Genomic DNA, 9219 nt, shown 5'->3' with positions numbered 1-9219 from the left:
TTTGTTTGTTTGATTTGTTGAATTTCGCGCAGAAAAGCTAATGTATGTCACGTCACATAACTTTCGATTTACAATGTAAATTATTCCAGAATTAAGATTTTTTTTGTTAGAACACCAATGCTTTTAATAAAAAATACACCTCCTCAGTCAACCTCTTCACTCTAAATTAAGAAATTAAGAATTTTTTTTTCAGTTATGTAGTTTATAAATTTCGTTTTACACTTTCAATACATAGATTTAACAGCAATATTAGGTTTCACTTTTGTTGCTAAGCAGCATGGCATAAAACGCATTGTTTCCAAATCACATTGGCTTTTATATATAAATGACATTGTTATACAAGGAACCATATCTTTTCTATGTGGTTATTTGTTTGCTTGCCTTATAAAAAGATGTGCACGCACGTGTAGAAAGTAAGTAATACCAAGGTATACAACATTGGGTCCGTTTTGTACGTGTTCAAAAATTCGGATTTGTACGTTCTTCCTTCTTATAGTTATGACTGTCGTACACACAAACAGCACGACCTTTTTTTATTGGAAATTTCCTTTTGTAAAGGAATCCGTAGAGATCGCATTCCAATTAAAACTCAGATATAAAATAATATAATAATAAAATTTCACATGTGCGAAGCCTTCTCGAAAATATTGGTTTGCGGAAGTAAGCTTTGTTTTTTTATAATTCAGCACAATGAGCTACCTGTGTTCTGTCCAATAAAGGAAACAAAACCAGGTATCTAGCTTTGCAATTCCGCAGACATGCTGCTCTGCCACTGGGAAGTGGAGAGTAGACAAACAGTATTTTTATGTCGCCATTTTACAAAAACACACAAAGCACAACAGGATTGCAGATTTTTATTAAGTTATTTAGCTGTTTATATCCATTATCTTGTTCTATACATTACGTTCTTTACCCTAATTATTCAGTTGTGGTTTAAATACATTTAGAAAAAATTAAAAAAGAACAAACCATGGTCGTGAAGGCTATGTATATACAGTACTGTTCAAAAGTGTTATGAGAAAGGAATGTACCGAGATTCTTTTCATTTTAAGGGATTAGTGTTCCCATATTATTACAGAATATAAATTTCGGCATCACTATATTGACAAATGAATGAGCCAGAATGAGAATAAATATCACGCTTTAGAATTCCCATGTACCTGCACTCAGGGCATATAACAAGTGTTCTGATTGAAAGAACGTACTGATCAAACTTAGAGTGTGAAATAGCAGTCATAGTAACACGGGCAGTGTCTTAAACATATAGAAAAAAGCTAGCAAGGAGCTAGCACGTGGTATCTGTATATACAAAAATAAATAAATTTAATAGCACTCCACAACTATTCTTTGATAAAATAGCATTTAATAATATATATTAAGTTCTTCTCATGTCACAGGCTGAAATGCATAGAGAGTTTTCGGTAGAGCAGAGAGTTTTAATAAAAGTTTTACGTGACACTGGTTGGACTCTCCGAGTAACTGCTACAGAGTTGAAATGTTCTTCAAACACTCTCAAGTACAACCTGGATCGTAAGACTGAGACGGCTAGATTTTAACGTAAGAAACAAATAGGCAGAACACCTAAATCCAGTGTTACTGATATTAAGTATTTTTGCTTAGGGAGCCTTCGCTACTGATCTTAAGTATGAGATAAACGTCATACCATATACCAAGTTACATAAAAGTGTCCAGGTCTACATTACTAACAAGACACAATAAAAATGGAATATTTAGTTCAGTACAAGATTTAAAAAAAAATTACTTCGATTTCTAAATACTGTGAAATTTGCTAAAAATGGAACAAAAACTGAACTGTTGATGACTGGAAAAAGGTGTTATAGGCGGATTACTCCAAATTTGAAAAATTTGGTTCAAAGTGTAGATTGTAAGTCCGACAGTTGAAAAGTGAAAGATATTTACCATAAGTTCAAGAATCGAAAGCTTCTAAACTCTATTGGTTGTTGTTGATGAAATGTTTTTCTATAGGAATATCGTAGGTCTTTGGATTAGTTTAGGTAAAAATAAAAAACACATCACCCAGTCTTTGATACTTCCATACCATGCTGATGATTTTGAGTCTTTCAGGATCCGCTGTATTCAATGTTTATTCTGTTGGAGAGATCTTCTTTAGTATGTTTTTCTGGGTATAACACTAGATAGAGCCTGTACCCATTCTTTTCCTCATCTTTGCAATATCACTGAAAGTCCTAAGTCCAAAGAGAATATTCCATGGCTCTGGGCGCCATATTACATATGTGCAGACTGCCTTCTGTCACCTTCTGTCCACTAATTCATTCACTGTACATTTCTGTGTAAACTAAAACTTAGCTACTTTTAAGGTGATGGAGAGTTTTGCCAAACACCCACTCAGAAAGAGCATAAACCTTCACAACTATTACATTCTTTGTCATGGCATCGAAATTTCCATTAACACAACTCTGTGGTGCTGTACTATCTAGTTAAACTGATTTTTACACAGTTATTATATAAGTACACCATATTTTTGTAAAATAATTACAGAGTGAATTTTAATTTAACTAAACTGACTAACTTTAAGATCAGAGAAAAAGAAAGAGGTGGGCATATAAAAGAAAGTTCAAAACAATCTTTGTTTGAAACTAAAATCACAAACATATTGTTTAAAGTTGTGCTTAGGTATTAGACCCTCACTTCCTGCTACACATTTGAATCAAACAGCATTTGTTTAATTTCTCTGTATACCTTTTTAAGGACTGGCTCTCTATGTAAACAAAATAAAACTGTATAAATTCAATACACCATATTTTTAAGAAACATTAGTTTTCTTCCAGAATGACTAGGAATAAGTACGTCATTGAACATTCTAGTACAACGCAGTAAAGGCCATAATTTCTAAAAGTCATCTACGTAGCCAGTAAAGAACGTTGCTGTCACTGATGATACTTGCAAAATACGCGAGGTTGCAGCAGTATCTTATAGACGACAACAAAAGATTAAAAGTAACTAGAATGAAAATAACTCGTATGCTTTCTGGATCATGTGATTATGCAAAAACTGCAATATAATCAGACTATCAGAAAAAAAAATGTTTAGAATTTCCTAGATTAATATAAGATGATGTGTGATATACCTACATACCACAATGGTACACTTCAGTTCACACTACTCATAGAGAATTGTCAATTAGAGACAGATAACTGAAAGTTTAAAGAATATCTCTTAACAATGTATGTATTTGTGCCTCTTTCTGAACTCTAACAACTTTATTCAATCAAAAATGAAACATAGTACACAATCATAAACAATTTCATGTGTTCATTATGAGTGCGTGGAATTTATTAAGAGAAGTATAGCAATATCTTTGATAGACATATCTTACTAGACTAGTGTGAGTCTATCCCCTAAACTAAAAGAGAAAAAGAAAGATAAACTGAAAGATCAAAACAAATAAACACTATTGAAATGAAACGGAGTTAAAATTTAAAACATCAAAATGTAACTACTGAGATTAAATAGCTAAAGTTAAGTCTCTTAAGAAGAAATCCAGAGACAATTCTAATCGATCAAAATTATTATTTTTTTTTTACATCTCGATCAAAGTATATCCAGACTTAATGCCTAAGAGTTTAATAACTTGAACCCAGATTGATGATGCGCAGTTATGCATGGTTATACAGTTAATCATTGGCAAACATACCTCCAAGCTCCTTTTGCATGCACATTTTTGTGAGAGTACTGAATAATTTTTATAATGTTCATAGTGTTTCAGATACCAGTTATAAAGTTTATAGACGGATCAAGTTCTAAAACTGGCTATGATTTTGCATATTCGAGAATATTTATAGTAAATCAATAGCAAAGCATATTTCAATTCACAAATTTTCTTCTTTTACTAGGTTAAAGTGTGAATCTCCACCAGAAATATTGTGTGTCAGATCAAAAGCAAAGAATGTATATCTTCCCGAATATTCATCATATTCTATATCTGTTCCTTGATCTTGAAAATGTTTTCCTATTGAAGTAAATATTGTTTGGTATACAGTTCAGCATTATAATCAGGTTGTAAAGGTTGAGTAGGAACCTCTGTTCTATTTCACTGATTATCACCAAATTCGTACTGTAATGTTTGAAATTATGATCTGTGTAGAATAAAAAGGGATTGAAAATCATTTTAAAATTGATTCAACTAGTGTAACGTTACTTGCTTTTGTACTTTTTATTGCTGCATTTATTTTGTTTTGGACACTTCTTGTAGCAATTATATGAATAACCAACGATTATTACTTCCTATTAAACGGTGAATACTATAACAAAAACACCACATACTTTATGTTAGAATTTTAATTTTTTTTTCTATTTATCTGCTTAATTTTATATCAGCACAAAGTGTATAAACATTCAATTATATCCACATTTTTTATACTTATAACTCTTAGAAGAATTAGAACACAATCACAACTTTCTAAAATTTAATTCTTACTTTGGACGACATAAAGCTGCCAAAATAAAGATTAATTGTGTTTGTGGTTTTAATTCTTGATTCAATGCTTTAAAAGAATTTGAAAATTTATAACTTTTTAATGCTCTTTTTTGTTTCCTTTTTATGTTACACCTGTATAAAGTACAGGCTTTACCTTTACAAATGTTGACTGTCTATCCATTAATGTGTTGGGCCATCTTTTTGGTTGAAAAGATGTTGAAGTACGTGCATTATATGCTTACCATTTATATTAAACTTGTGACTATATATATATGAATTTTACTGGAATACCAACAGGGGGTACCCTTCCACCAGTCAAGTAAAATAGAGAAATCTTGTAGTTATAGTCCGAGCTGTCTAGGCAGTAGCCCTGCTGACATGATCGGGTAGATAGGTAGTAGACGATAAAGTTACTGGTTTAGAAGTATTTTAATTGGTATATTTAAGATGGTTAGCGACATTTTTAACATAATACATCAAAACCAATAATTTCAATGATTGGTTTATCGTTTATGAATTCGATAGGGTAGTTTTTGGCACGTGATTTATTTAGAATCCTTGTAGATTCCTACTAGTAAGTACTACTAGACTTAAAATAATTGCAGTAATGTTTACTTTAACTCGGTTGTAGACCTATTTCGCTACAGTTTAGATATGGACGAGTAAACCATATTTGAGTGACCCTTGTCATATGGCTGTCAATAACCTCAACTCAGAATCAGTCTGTTTTATTGTCATACAAGATTTTAAAACAAGAACTATTACTTTTTGTCTGTCATATAAAACAACACTAATTTTGATTATGTTTGGTGAAAATATAATACATGTTACCACAGCATTTCTTCTATTGATAATTCTGTACGAGAAGTATAAGTCTTTGTGTTTTTCTCAGTGTATTTGTACTGACCTGTTACCATTATGTTTGAAGTAGCATACATGTACACCATTATTAACAGTACACGCTCACACGATCGTTAAGAAACTAATAAATTTTTTACCACAGCATTGTTCCAAAACATATATCCATTTTGGAAAAAAAAGTTACAAACATCAATGAACAGATATAACATGAGATTAAAAGTTTAATAATATTTAAAAATAAAACATAGAATTTGAAACGTGTACCCAGATTTGAATACGTCTTAACATGTAACCAAACTTATCAACACCTCCTACAGACAATAAACTCTTTTGCTATTAGAGTACACACTAATATAATTAGTTCTGTTGTATGAAGGAATTATAAATCTCATACATCTCCTATGTTTGTAATGTTAGTGTAGTTTTTACGTCTAGGCAGTTATCATAAATACCAATAGTAAGAACTATAATTTAAGCTATCTTTGTCAAACTATCTTTCATTTTGAAAAATACTCTAAGCTATATTTACCGAGTAATTGTAGATTGACTCTGTCTGAACTTCTTAGGGTCGCGGGTTTGAATCCCCGTCGCACCAAACATGCTCGTCTATTCAGCCGTGAGGGCGTTATAATGTGACGGTCAATTAAACTATTCGTTGGTAAAAGAGTACCCCAAGAGTTGGCGGTGAATGGTAATAACTAGCTGCCTTCCCTCTAGTCTTACATTACTAAATAAGGGACGGCTAGCGCCGATAGCCCTCGTGTAGCTTTGCGCGAAATTCAAAACAAACCAAACTCTCTGAACTTCTGACCGATTGATGTGCGTTATTTTGGTTGTGCTGATGCTGAAATGAGCTTGGGCATACTGTTGAGGTCTAAGTTTCTTTATGGCCGTTTTCGGTGAAAGTTTCCTTTGATTATATAATTATCTTGATAGTTTCACTGGAAATGAGGTAAACATAAAATGTTTGGGAGCTGAAGTCTATGATGATGGTGAATAGCTTGGCATTAAATTGTTTGGACCTGCTGTATCTAATTCCAGAACAGAAAGTCACCCATTCGATGTTAGTGCAACTGTAATGGACGTGTGTTTGCTGTTTATTAATAATGAAGCTGCAAAATTGACTGCCTGTGATGTACCTACTGCAAGCATAAAAATCTGACGTTTAGTTCAGCATTATAAGCTCTCAAATATACCGCTATGACACCTTGTGGAGGATAAATGATGAACATGGAAAGTAAAAAAAAAAACGTTCAGTTTATTAAAAGCATGCGATTTGTTTCACTCTCATAAGATAGATCCATCTATTTTTCACTAGTGAAATATTTCCATTTTTTTCTTCTTGTTTTTCTGTTGTTAATATTGATCAAGTATCTTTCAATTTAGCGAATACAAAGAAAAACAAGTATTAAAATTATACACAGTAGAAGAGACCGCAATACATAGAAAAATAATGGGAAAATGTTAAAACACAAGCCTATAAGAAACATTTTTCATTATTACTTGCAACTTTTCAGGCAAAATACCTTCGTTAGGTAGTATAAAGAGACTTAGACCAGTGGTTCTTAACCTTATTGGAGGAACTGAACCCCAGAAATTTCGAACTTGCATTCACTGAACCCTTCGTAATTGGAAAAATAAAATATGATTTTTTCAAATTCAAAACATTAGTAGATATTTTATTAGTGCACATAATGAACCAAGCATCAGTTGCACACAATATTACTGTGTTCAAAGAGTAAAACAAAAAAAAAATGAATTTCACACAAAAACATAACTCATTGAATATTTACTGCAAATCAATGTGACTTTTGCTGTTGTCTTTCAGAGACAAGTTCAGAAATGCGCGGCTTCACCTTGGCGAGTGCCACTCTCATATCATTTTTGCAACAAAGTCTGTTCCTTTTCTTCGTTTTTATGTCTACCATCCTCCAAAAGTATTGCTCGCAAAGATACGTTGTAACAAACTGTATAAGTATCTTAAGGGCTTTCTTAGCAATAAGAGGGTACGCTACGATTTGGTGACACCAAAATGTTGAGAGCGTTGTTGTTCTGAAAATTTGCTGTTGAACGTGGCTCTGCTGAAATTTAATGATTTCATCGAGATATTCATCATTGAAATCTGCTGTCGCAACACTAAACGTAAACGGCTGTCTCACCCATGCTGGATATGACTCTCTGGTGGGGAAGTATCCGTCGAGAGACTTTGCAAACTCATCTAAGTGCATGGCAATTGCTTGCTTCAGTTCCCCGGATACAGAAATGTCTCCGATTTTAGACACATCTTCGATCTTACTTACAAAGTCGTCTAGCAGGGAAAAGTTTGCGAAGTTATCATTCTCTGTTCGTCGTTTCCATAACGGAAGCTTTTTTTGAAAAACCTTCAGGTTTTCTTCCGCTTCGATGATGTTGACTCCACCGCCATGCATCTGTTGATTGAAAGCATTCAAGATATCGGCCATGTACGCCAAAATGAGAATGAACTCAGATTTTTCGAAGAAATCTGCATGACAGTGTTGGTGATCTCGCAAAAACAGGGCTAATTCCACAAGCATGGCAAAAACACGATTCAGCACCTTTCCACGGGAAAACCACCGAACGTTAAAAATGGAACAGAAGTGCCTCGAATTCAGAGCCCATTTCATTACACAGCTCTTTGAAGATGCAGTGCTCTAGGGCACTATTTTGCAAAAGGTTCACACATCCCACGACAATTTTTAATACTTCTGCCAGTTTTGAAGGCAAGGTTTTTGTTGCCAACGCATGCCTGAGCAGAACACAGTGCGTTTCAATGATGTGTGGTGCATCGACTTTCACCAGCGCACCAAAACCAGAGTTTCGTCCCAGCATGACTGGAGCTCCGTCCGAACAAACTGCAGAAACCATATTTCACGAAAAATCGTTGTCTCTGAACAAGTCATCCACAAGTTTCTTCACGTCAGCTGCCTTAGCTGTTGTTGTAAGAGGCTTACAAAATAAAAAAAAATCTTCTTTTATCTCGTCGTTCTTCACATAGCGCACGAATACAACAAGCTGGCTTAGATTGGAAACGTCGGTGGTTTCGTCGAGTTGAAGGGTGAATTTTGCTGGGCTTGAAATCAAATCTGCAATTACTTGAGCCAAGATGTCATCGCTCACGTCATCTATTCTGCTGCTGATGGCGTCATTTGAAAGAGGAATTTGGGATAATTTATTTTCAGCAACTTTTCCCAGTATGATATTCGCCAATGGTGTGTGGTTTGCCCTGCTTTGCGATCAAGTACGCAACTTCGTAAGGTGCTGTGAGGATCGGTTTGTCAACGGGTACAAAGCCGAGAACAGGCAAAGTAACCTTTTCATCGAACCTAGCTCTTTTTATTTGAATAAAATAAGTTCTTTGAGCAAATTTCTGACACCTGTACATAAAGAATTTTTTCAATATGTATAGAAAAACCACACAGAGAGAAACAACTGTCAACGAATGTGACTTTTGGGTTTGAGTAAATGTAAAAAAATTCAAACCTGATTACTTTTTCAACCACCACAAAATGCATCTCTGTTTTAAAGTAAGAACTATAAATGTAAAAAGGCGATCTATTGATAGTTTCTTTAAGATTAATGTTGGGCTTTTCAGCTTGTGAAAGAGTAAGCTTTTTTTTATTCGGACGTTCTGTTCGTTATTTGCCCTTCTTTAACCTTTAAGTTAATTGGATTGAAGAACAACGCCACATTGTTGTAAGGCATTACAAGTATGCAGACGGAAGAGGGGTTCTGAAGTTAATATTTGCTTTAACTTATGTTATTGATATTATAGTAGAATTGATGTAGCTTTAATGTCATTAAAGACGAGTTAATTCATAAACTACGAATGACTGTAAGTTGAAATTCTGTTATCGTTTCTAAGAAAAACTGTAAAAGAA

This window comes from Tachypleus tridentatus, chromosome 13 (genome assembly GCF_004210375.1).
Source record: "Tachypleus tridentatus isolate NWPU-2018 chromosome 13, ASM421037v1, whole genome shotgun sequence".
NCBI lineage: Eukaryota > Metazoa > Arthropoda > Merostomata > Xiphosura > Limulidae > Tachypleus > Tachypleus tridentatus.
This window is presented reverse-complemented; position numbering follows the sequence as displayed.